The 12,650-nt window shown below is 32.9% G+C and overlaps 1 long non-coding RNA gene across 1 annotated transcript in view; it reads right to left on the bottom strand.

Annotated features, from left to right (window-relative positions):
• Positions 1-2,109, bottom strand: part of LOC141572790 (uncharacterized) — a 90,129-nt gene extending 88,020 nt beyond the window's left edge. Inside the window, exons 1-2 of the long non-coding RNA XR_012498285.1 lie at positions 1,990-2,109; positions 1,717-1,810 (exon numbers count right to left, since the gene is read on the bottom strand). This is a non-coding gene — a long non-coding RNA (uncharacterized LOC141572790). The remainder of the gene's footprint in view (positions 1-1,716; positions 1,811-1,989) is intronic.
• Positions 2,110-12,650: the final 10,541 nt, after the last annotated feature.

Here is a 12,650-nt window from a genome sequence, read left to right as displayed (position 1 = left end):
GAAAACATCATGCTAAAATTGAAGAATGATATTAACTTGCCCAATGTGGGTGGGGGAGGCGTACATTTAGTCATCCAAGCAGGACTCAAGGCTTAATTTTTAACTCTTGTTCTCATATTCTTTCTCTAGTTCAGCTCTTCCCAAGCTGTGTTTCACTGGAGTTAATATTCCATAATATTGATTATGAAACATTATGTTTCATATTACATCTTCCTCTTGGAGAAGAATTACAAGAAGTAAACTTGCTTAAAATTATATACCTAGGTTTCTCCCGAATCCCATCCCACTCCTATCCACCCAGAACCACATCCCAACTCAGAACACCTAGTAGTATCTTGCAGAAATATTAGTCTCAGGGATACAGTTAGACGAAGTCACATGAAACCATCATCAGAGCTCTATCGGATGGTAGTTGTAGTTCTGACAGTTTTCCAGGCCACTGACATGCCTGCTAACCCTGGATTCACAAGTCTCACTTCTGTTACATACAAGCTTGGTCCTCTCATTCTGCCATATTACTTCCATCCTCAAAGCCTGATTCTTTGTTAATAAAAATCAGACTGATAGAAATCCTATGTGCTTGTTTTGAAAATTAAGTGAAAGTATATGTATATAATGCCTGACTAATAACTCAATGAGCAATTGAGTATACAATATTATTGTTACTACTTTGATTGCTATTTCCATCTGCTGTTGGCCTCTAACAAAAGGACATGCTTATGTAGGTATTGCTGCCTTCTACTGAAATTATTAGAACCTGTTTTGCCTCCTATGACAATGGTCATTGATCTTTTCTCAGACCTCTCAAATTCTTGTCAGCCCTTCATCCAGTACTGTTTCTCAGCCATTGATACACTGACCTTGCAAATAGTAAGAGGTGAATAATTAGCAATGCTCTGAAGTCATCCAGATTATCATACCAGTCACTTTAATGCGAGGTGATAAAATTTGTGAATTTTATGAGGCTTACCCTGCAGATCCTAACTATAAAATATGCCATGGAGAGTGGATAGCTGGGGAAAGTACTAACTGAAATTTAAAATATGACCCTAACAAACCTAGCTCAATCCCACCAACCATGGTTTAGAATCTAAAAGGATGGTACCTGCAACAACCAAAGCATCCATAGAAATATTTCACCTTTACCCTTACTCTCTTCACTCCCTTATTTATGATTTAATACTCTCCTAAATTAGTCTCACACAAATACTACTGAGGTATATCACTTCATATTGGGGGAAGAAAACAGGGTGCATATCTAAAGAGTTAATTGTTGAAGACATTTTCTCCTATAAATAGTGTACAGAGTCCATCATCATCAGTATTTATGAGTTTGGGCTAAAGAAGAGTCCAGAGACATCAATCTCCTTACTTGAATTTCTTTGGTATTTTCATCCTTGACATTACAGAGTTTCCTCCTCCCTTCCCAAAACAGTTTTTTTCACTTGTCTGCTCAGTTTGTCAACAATCGCCAGATTAATTTGTGCTATTTCCTCTCACAATGTCACCTAAGGATTTAAATTTGCCCCATTGATTCTCTATCACGAAAATAATTCCTATAAACTAATATATTCATTCAGAACAAATCAGCAGTTATTAGTAAGCAAAACACATTGGTAAAGTTAAAATAAATACTGCAGATGAGTTAGAAAGAGAAGTAACGCATGTGTTAATCCAAATTCTGTCCTTTTGATGAAAAAAAATTGTTTTTCTTACCTTTTCTTCTGATACCAGCTGTGTAGGTAGGTGTCTGTGGTTGTAAGGGAGAATTAAAATGCCAGTGACTTCCTTTTAAAATAGAACTTGGATCCTGGTAATAGAAAATTTTTGTGATTTCGGATTCCTTTTCAGAATTGACAAAACAAAAAATATATTTCTAATTGAGTTGATTTCTCAACTATAAAGAATCTCTAAAGCTGAGTTCTCTTTTGTGTGGGGAAACACAAAGGAGTTCAACATAATTTCTAAAAACTTAAAGTTATAAGATACCTCAAAGAGCAACCAGGCCAGTTCAATCACCCACATTCCAGCAAAGAGATTGTCTCTCCAGAAGAAACTCGCTCCTCCTCTTGCTTTTGGGTTGGCTTTTAACTCCTGGGTCTTGCTTAACACGATTCACAACTAAATGCATGTTAGGAAAACCTGGCTTTCCCCCCAGATTAATTGAGTCCAGATCTAGTCCAGATGCTTGTTGTTCCAAATAAGGTCCATGTGCCTCGAGCACCAGTAACACCGGAGAGCTTATCAGAAAAGCACAATCTCAAGCCCCAGTCCTGACCTAACAAATCAGAATCTGCATTTTAACAAGATTCCCAGTGATCTGTATGCACATAAAAATGCAGATTCCTGGGTCCCTGTCATCAGAGAATCTTATTTAAATGTTTTTAGTTGGGGCCTCAGCATTGTTTCTCAAAGTGTGGTCGCTAGACAAGCATTATTATCACCTGGGAAGATGTTAAAAATACAAATTATTGGGCCCCAGACATACTGGATCAGAAACTCTGGGAAAGGGAACCAGTAATCTGTGTTTTCACAAGTGAGACAGTGATTCTAATGCACGCTAAAGATCAAAAACACTTGCTCAGGGGGATATGTCAAATTTAATAGTATACTCCTAGTGTGGGGACAGAGCCAGGAATGCAGTTTCCAGGCTCCTGGCCTCACATGGAAAGGTGCTGGCTCAGGTAGTAAATGGCCATCAACTGTGATTGGATGGCCATCAGCTGTGGCTAGTTGGCTGTCAGCTGTAACCAGTGAGCCATTGGCCACTAATATAACTGCTGTGGCTATGCTAGCAGGAAAATGGGGGCTAGCAAGAAGATGGTGGCTGAGCTAGCAAAGAGCGGATTGCAGAGAGGCGGATGCCACCAGTGAGAATATAGTGATATGACTCCCCTACTTATGGCTCCGTGGGTGTTCCTTTTTGGCCTCACCATATCCTGTGTTCTTATGTGGGGAGCGGGACCAGAGACTCCGCAGGCCGCCCCGCACGACACCTAGTCTATTTCCCACTGTCTTTGTGACAAATATGGGCTTATAACCAGACCTACAGAATCAGAAAAATCATGTTATAGGTATGAAACCAAATGTGTGCGCTTTATGGAAGCTCACATTTCTCTTGCCTAAATACAAACCAAGATGCATATTGCTCAAAAGTCATGCCAACTTGCAGACAACATGAGTGAAGCAAGACTGAAAAATGAACCTGTATTCCTGGTGACAGGGGTACATGAATTTCTAGGTCTTAACCATTCCTGAAGCATGCCCTACCTCCTGACTCTCACTTGTATTAGCTAGTAATGAGTTCCCTTACAAGTTAAGTGGGTTTGAGTTGGTTTACCTGTTCTTTGAAACAAAGAATCCTTGTGTGAAGGCATTTCCCACTTCCAGTGGAAAAATTAGAAAAGGACAATACATGCCTCTGATGAGAGGTTGTGCAACCTTCATGTTTATACCTCTAGTGATCAGAAATTTACCTACTTCAATGACAATTCATTCCAGCTTAGAAGATGATAATTAGAAATGCCCTTCTTTACATTGAGCTGAACTCTTAAAAAGTTGTATAGGTATTTTACATGAACCCCAAACACCTTATTATTTCCTCTACCGTGGAACAACCGTTTAGGAACTTCAAGGTACATCTGATATGCCCCCACAAATCATTTCTTCTTTATATAAACATCCAAATTTATTTTTCATGATAAAATAATTTGATTGCCCTCACCATCTTAATTGCTTGACCCTGAATACTTGGCATTTTATCAATTTCTTTTAATCCTTGTGTTGTAAGTATAATCTGATCCATGCAGACAGTACACAAAATAGTCTCCTGCTTGGAATAGTGTATTGAACTATGAATGATAGACTTCTCCTCTTCATGTCGCTGCCAACCTATATGTTTGTGAGGCAGTGACTCCCGGCTGGGTAGGAGAGAGGTTATCAAAGTACCCTGAGAAAACTCTTCTTTTTTTTCCTCTCTCCAAATTTTATACACCTCCCTCACCCTTTACAATTACTATTCTTTGATTGAGAACTAGAGAAGTTTTAATCTGTTTTATAAACAAAATCTGACACTATCATTGTCTAATCCAATCACTTCACGGGTACATTCCCTTTGTGGTTATTTGCAACTTCTTAGCATGTTAATTCAAACATCTCTTTACTTCTTCTTAGCTCTTCTGCTTTCCTAAGGCTTAGTTTCTGTATTTATAATATGTAGATAGCAATCCCCTTTTCTTAGGATACTGCAAAGATTAAGTGATACATATACATATATATGTGTATATACACATAATATATAATGTATATTATGTATATACATATGCATAATATGTAATATATACACATATATATGTAAACCAAAAAGCATATATATATATATATATATATATATATATATATATATATATATATATATATATACTGACTTGTTTCAATGTCTGTCATATATTCAGTGCTGATATATCTTGGCTTAAAAACAGAGTCATAGAACTTTCATGAGCTGGTTTATATGTACCTTCCCAACCTCGTGTGATTTAGCTCTTGTATCCTAAATTCCAGCCATTCTCAATGATATATAATTTCTATAGCATGCATATTTTTTCTTTAATGCTTTTATATACACTTAAATACAATACTGAAGTCTTTTTTCCCACGTATTTCTATTCTACAACATTATTATGCACTTGTGCTGTATTTTCTGTGTACTAAATGGTAGTACTTTACAATGATCAAAATTCAATTTCACCTCATCAGATATGGTTTATGATTCCAGCATTAATTTTTTTTATCCCAACTCTGTCATATCATACATAAATTATACCTTTTCTGCCACCATTCTTTAAGCCTTGAGTAAACAGAACCCTGGGAGCTTATATGGTAAGACACAATCAATCTAAGAATAATGGCAAAATAACACACTAGCAAGTTAGAACATATATATGATAGAATATATTAAAATAAGTAGACATGCACTAAATGGAAATCTGGATAAAAGAATTATCAGAGTGGGAAAATTTTAGAAGGCAACTTGGAGAAAACTAGTTTTGAGATAGAACTTAAAGTAACCAGTCAATGTGGACTAATGAACAAGAAAGAAGGGAGGTGTGTGGGAAGGGTAGGAGGCAGGCACGATCAAGGTCTATATTATGAAAAAAAGTTTATATAAGTCTTTCAATATTTATTTTCCTAAGGTAAGTAAACATGCCCACTTTGATTCTCTACCTGTGTTTGCCTAAAATTGTTAGGGGTTCTGAATACATACCACAAATTCATAGGTGAACCTTTAGCTTGTTTTGACCATTTTAGAAGTATCTGCCCTGAAATAATTTGTGATTGGTCCACACTAGGAATTTACATTCCAAAGAAAAATATTGCCATTTTGAAAAATATTTTATACAACTCTTTGGAGGTAAAGAAAGGAGAGAATTAAAATTATGATTTAAAAAGGCATTTATGTGTTTTTCTTGTTTGATTAATTTTCTCTGTAGTGTATGAATACCCACAGTATGCAATGTACCATCTGGGAAACCAAACACAGGAAAGCTACGGGGCTAATGTTTTATAAATCTTTTGATTGCAACATTTTCTCGTCTCCATAGTATTATAAAATAGGCATAGAAGCAGCAGACTGTCTCCACTTTTCTAACCTTCTCACTCATATTAACTCGTTTCTGTTATGAAACTTGGACTATATCTGCAATTCCCCAAAACATCTATATTAAAGTATTTTAAGCAATTACTTAAATATGGTGAAAAAAAATGATAGCAAATCTTTTCATAGTCAACATTTTTCTTATTAAAAATTATAGTATTAGGTAACTAATTTGTACAAATATCTACTAATTGCCCCTAGAAGTTAATAATGTATTAGGGTACTAAAACATGTACACTATTATCAAATATACATGACAGTATTGGATAAGAGATAAGAAATTCAATTTACAACCACTGTCATTAAGGAAACCACTGGGAAAGAGATGGAATACGAAGTAGGACTGGGTGGAAAAAAATGGTCAGTATTATTGAAGTTGGGGAAGCCTTGCCAGGCAGTAAAATGGCAGGAGTAAAATTATATCTTGTTAACTATGAAAAAATTTCATGGATTCCTAGCAAAATAAATTCATATAAGCTGGGTAGGCTCACAAATAACAGTCAATCAAAACTGCTAAGAGACTGATTATAGGCTGGATTTGCATTTCGAGGGGAGTACTTCGAAGGTGACTGTAGTGATATTCAACAATGTGGTAGGTAGCACTTTTTCTAGGGTGAGTTCACAAACTTAATTGTCTTACCTCATTAAATACTGAATTTCTATAAAATAAAATGTGTTTCTAAACTCTCTCTTCTGTTCTGCGTATCCCTCATCCACATATCTGTCCCTATTATAATACACCATTAAGATTAAGGAAACTGTCTAGAAATGTTTAATGTGAAAGAGATACAAAAGCTTTCTCAGCATTGGCTTTCTTTTTGATCTCTTTCTTAACAATTTCCATATATTTATTATTTTATGTGAAGTTGAAAATTGGCCTATTATTCTCTTCTCTTAAAAATGTCAATTGATAATCTGAATCAAAGTATATAGTTTAAAATGTCTGTGTCAAAATATATATGTATATTTGGAAGAAAACGTCATTTTTATGTTGTTAATTCATACCATGAAATGCTCCATGCCTCCATTTATCAAGATCTTGTTTAATGTTCTTCTATAACATTTATAGATTTCTTCATGTTAGGCGTTATATATTTCTTGTTAAATTCACTTCTGGGCATTTTATACTTTTGGTCATCACTATAAATTACTTTTTTCCATTTCCATTGTTAACATATTGTTTGAATCAAGAAAACTATTGTGGTTAACAGATTTATTTTGTTATCAAACAACAAATGACTTATTAATTCTATATATTAAGTTTACTTGAGTATTTAAAAAACACAGGCATGTTATTTGCATTCTAAGTTAATTTTCTTTTACTCATTATGACCTATTGTTAGTCACATTAACTAGGTAAGATACCTAGTACAATGTTAATTGGTAGTGGCTATAGCAGTCATCCCTGTTCTGATCCAGATTTTAATGAGAATGGCTTTATTATTTCCCTTATTAAGATAATGTTTGCTATTAGTCTTGGGTAAAATAAATAGGATTAGATATAGTCATTTTTTTACTATGATGTTTCCCTGAAAATAAGACCTAGTCAGACAATCAGCTCTAATGTATCTTTTGGAGCAAAAATTAATATAAGACCTGGCCTTATACTATATTATTATATTATATTATATTATATTATATTATATTATATTATATTACATTATACTCAGTCTTATAGTATAGTAAAATGTATTATATTAATTTTTGCTCCAAAAGATGCAATGGAGCTGATTGTCCGGCGAGGTCTTATTTTTGGGGAAATGCGGTATTTCTATTTTACTCATATTGAATTTTATTCACAATGAATTTGTATTCTTCTTTAACTTATTGACATATTCCTTATTTAATAAGTTGTAAATGTTATTTTCACATTAATTTAAATATATTGTTCATATTTTGATAAATTACTTAACACTGAACAATGTTGGCATTCCTAGAATAATCCCAACCTTCTCATGGTATCCTATTATTTTAATATATAATTTATTGATATTTTATTTAGAATTTTCATACCTATATTTATAAAGTTTTCCTATAGTTTTGTACTATATTTTTTTAAGTTTCAGTAAGATAATTTGTGTTAATCTGTAGAATTACCTGGATAAATTTTGAGATTTTTCTTCAGTATGGGATTATCAGAGTTATATGTAAGGTTTAAACTCAATTCTTATGTAACTCTTGAGAAAATTATAATTCCAAGACCCATCTGTCTTTGGCAGCCTTTTAATTTTTAATTATTAGGTTGGTGCAAAAGTAATTTCAGTTTAAAAGGTTAAAAAAATTGGCAAAAAATGCAATTACTTTTGCACCAACCTAATACTTAAAAGACTTTTACAGTTTTCCTATGATTATTTTTCTGTTATGATTTTATAACTATTCGTCAAAGAGATATTTATATTTTGTTACAAAATCACCCATTTTCTTATATTTAAAATATATTGTTAAGGAGCTATTCACAAAATTATCCTGTAACATTCTATAATTTTATATAAACCACGTTCAAACTTTTCATTCTTAATGTTATATGTATTTACTTCCTTTTTCTATTTCCTTAATCAAACCAACAAGCATTTCAAAAAATAGCTATTCATTGTGTGTAATCTTTCCACTTTTTTATTTCATTACTTTCTATTTTTCATCTTTATTAAAATATTCCTTTCATTATTTTTTTGGTTAATTTTTAGTTTCATTTCACTAGTTTCTTAAAAGTAATAATTTATTCACAAGTTTAATTTGATTTTTAATTTAAAAATATTTAAGCTATAAATACTCCCGAGTCTAGCATTTGCTTAAACTTATGTTTTACTATGAGTTGTTACTTTCATTAATTTCTAGGTAATGTTTAATGCTGGGTATAACATCAATTTGATTAGGAAATATCTGTTTCTGAATTTTTAAGGAGTAAAATTTTGTTCCCTTTTATTAGTATTTTGGATTTGTGTATTTCTTTGTTTTATAGGCTTTGTTTTCTTTATTACATTGTCTTATTGGACAATGATCAAAGAATTTGGCCTTTAAAGTATCTAATAGTTGAAAATTTAGGTTTTCTTTGTTGATAGTTATATTAGTAGAGTTTTCTGTAAATAGCCCTTCAATTTAAAGACAGAATAATGCATATATGAAATCCTTTTGGAAATACTTGATTGTATTAAATTTGTGTTTGATTTTTTGCCTCCTGGATTTATCAAATTCTGTAAGACACATAAACACCTCCATTTATTTATTTTGCTGCTATAAGATTTGGTACCATACAGTAATGGCTAGTATATTATTCTAGGTGTTTTCTTTTCTTTTCTTTTTTTTTTTTTTGGATAGAAAGATATTCCTTTTCTTTAACTTAATGTAGTTGGTATTGAATAAAACATATATATTAATAAAGCCAATTTATTTTTTGCATTTATGTTATATAAAGTATAAAATGTATGTTATAAATGTACGTGTATGTTTATTTTAAATAAACTTTTTTCAACAGCTTTATTGAGGTATGATTGATTAAAAAAAAATAGAACTGCACCTATTCAACATACAATTTGATGAGTCAGGATATATGCAAACAGCTGTGATAACATCACCACAGTTGACATAATGGACATATCCAACACATTCCAGAATTTTCTTGTGTCTCTTCGGTATTTATTTTTATGTTTGTCTTTTGTGGTAAGAACACTTAACATGAGATCTACTCTCGGAGAAACTTTGAAGTGCATAATACTGTATTGTTATATGTGGGCACAACGCTGCACAGCAAATCTCCAGAAAATATCCATCTGGCATAACTGAAAATGTATACCATTTGCATAACAACTTCCCAATTCCTCCACTCTCCGGCCCCTGGCAACCACTATTGTATTCTCTACTTCCATGAGTTTGATTATTTGGAATACCTCATGTAAATGGGAAAGAACTTGACAGGTGTTTCTCTAAAGAAAACGTATAAATGGCCACCAGGTATATAAAAAGCTGTTCAACATCAATATTTTAAGTAAACTTTTAATCAAAACTTTCAGAAAGGCCAAAATCATAAGTGTACAGCTTGCTAAATTATTATGAAATAACTATATTTCTGTAGCCACCAATGAGGTTTAGAAATACAATACTACCAGTATCATCCTATGGAGTGTTAGTGAGACCTGTGACCTCTTTCTAACCAAAAGAATACAGTAAATATGATGAGGTGTCACTCTGCGCTTAATTTATGTTATATATGATTTTGTCTTGCTAGTGAATTTGTTTTAGAGAATCTTCTTCCTGGCTTGGTGAAGTGACTATGTTGGGAAAATCCACATGGCCAGGAATTGAGTGCAATCTCTAGGAACTGCAGGAAGCCTCTAGAAGCTGAGAGTAGCTTTCAGTTGACAGCCACACAAAAGTCAAGTCTCTCATTCTTACAACCACAAGGAAATAAATTTTGCCAACCACCTGAATACTTTTGGAAGCAGATTCTTCCCCAGCCAACCTCCAGGTGACAATGCAACTGAGAAGATATTTTACTTACTTCTTTGTGATACCCTAAGCAGAGGATCTAGCTAAGTCATGCTTGGCCTTCAAAAAACCCATAGATATTGTGAGATAATAAATGTGTGTCACTTTAAGCCTTTAAATTAGTGATAATTTGTCATGTAGTGAGACAACTAATATCCATCCCAATTCTGAATTCTATCAACATAGTTTTGCCTGTTTAGAATTTTATATTAATAAATACATTCAGTGTGTGGTCATTTATATCTGACTCCTTTAACTCAATGGCATAATATGTTTGTAGCTTTTCGATACCTTAATGTATATAAGTTTAAAATTTTATGTGTAGTTTTCTCTTCATTTTTATGAGTATCAGCATGTATATCTGGCTCTCTGCTAGGCATCCACAGTCAATCCTAGTTACTGTATGAGTTATAATGCCAAGCAAGTAACAAGAAGTGTACATGAGGAATACCTATTTAATTGGCCATATTCCCTCATTCCCCTCCATTTTATTTTATTACTAAATTATATCAAATAACAAATCATTCCTTTACTTCTAAATTGTTTTTTGTTTGAAATTATGCAGACAAATTTATCTTTAATTCAAGTCAAAATTTTAATGTTCCCCATTCCTTTTGGTGAATGCTACTTGGAAAATCCTGTTTATTAAAAGACTTTTATTTTGCCACTAGCTAATATGGAGTATTCTCATAAAGCTGTAAATGAGCTCAATATTCATTATGCAAATGAATAGAACCAGACAAAACTAAATGGGTTGTTTTGTAGCATTATTTCAAGGATCTAATTTGGGGGTTTCGGGCCTTTAGGCTAGCAGAGCTGTGGAAGTCACATTTATTTGCTCTTGATAAATAATACAGCACTTAAAATAGAAATTGTGGTGAAAGGGGGATGACCCAAAAGGAGGAAATGTTATAGGGAGAGGACACTAGGAACTGATGATAACTCCCATCACATATTGCTCCATCCCTAAAGCACTTTTAACATTTCATCCCACTTTATTTGTTTCTGTGATCAGCTCTCAGCCCTCAGTTTGCAGGGACCCCTCATCTATTTTCACCAGTTTCTTCCTGGTAAACTAGGAGATATATAGTCTCATCTGTTTAACTTTATGAGAGATCGATAAGGGTTAAACAAGGAATTTTTCCTTATGTGGTTACCACAAAATTAAATCTAGGAGTTATTTCTGGGTTTGCCACCAAAAATGCTGTGTAAGTACATAACTTTATGTTTCAGGGTCTTGATTTCCTCCTTGATTAAAATAATGATAATAATAATAATAATAACAACAATAATATAGGTGAGAATGGAAGAACCAGAAGAGCTGACAGACAACTAAAATCTTAGATATTGAGGTGGAAAGAATATTAAAGACAGTCTAATTCACAGTCCTTATGTGCAGAAGGGTGAAACCAGGTAAAGTAAACATCTTATGGGATCTAGTTAGTGACTAGGTCCCAGTTTTCTTGAATTCAATTTCTTATTATTGTTTTTTGTTTGTTTGCTTGCTTTGTATTTGTTTGTGTTTGTACTATGACACTCTAATTTTAAATGTACTTATTTAAATTTCAAAAAATATATACATGATTCCACGTTCTTTTTTCCACAGCATAAAAACGTCCAAAAGAATCTGCAAAACAATTGTTAGGTATATTGGAAAATGTATCTGGGACTTTTTTGGTGAGTAAAATAAATTAATCAAAGAATAAACATTTATTGTTTTTGGATGATATTCCATATATTCCATTTTATCAATCAACAATTTTGAACCATTAAGAGACACTGACTACCACCCAAAGAAAATATGCGAGGATAAATTGTAATGATATGACTCTAAATATGGTTTAACAAAACTGAAAGTTTTCATAATGAGGAGTGACTCTTGGCCAAAAAGAAACAAACTGATAATTTTTGCCAATCATTTTTCTCGTTTAAGAAACAAGTGAATAGATATTATAATAGTAATGAGATTCAACTTTATTTCATGGTTAAGAATATGTTTTATATATGTAATATGATTTTCTACCATGCAACCAATGAGAGCTAGTTATTATTATTGCCAGATATAAAATTCATCTGCATTTCTCAGGTGGGAATTTTACCTCTATTTTTGTGGTAGCACACAGAAAATATGGGACCTTCTATAATTGGTTCAGAACATCTTAGTAAGGTCGGATCTTTAGAGAGAACTGTAATTACTTTGATGAGTTTGTCTAAACATGCAGCCATCCTGTCTTTGCAGGATTAGATGCAAAAGAAGCAGTTATTTCTCTAATGCTTTTATGTAATCTCAAGGAAGTGTTTTCAAGTTGGAAGGGAAAGGTCCTCATTTCTCTTGCAAGCTGTTTTAAAAGTATTATTATCAAAATAATTGCAATTTCAAACTAATCAAAGATATATTTAGTAAAATGAGCAAATGTTCAAGGCTAACATTTCCTCATGGTGCTCAGAGAATTTTGTGTGCTTCTCACACTTTCCATCACAGCCTCATGTGCCTCATTCCTCCAAACCCAGCTGG

The sequence above is a fragment of the Rhinolophus sinicus genome, linkage group LG07 (genome assembly GCF_036562045.2).
Source record: "Rhinolophus sinicus isolate RSC01 linkage group LG07, ASM3656204v1, whole genome shotgun sequence".
NCBI classification, from domain to species: domain Eukaryota; kingdom Metazoa; phylum Chordata; class Mammalia; order Chiroptera; family Rhinolophidae; genus Rhinolophus; species Rhinolophus sinicus.
Note: the sequence above shows the minus strand (reverse complement) of the source record. Positions and strands in the feature narration are given on the sequence as shown.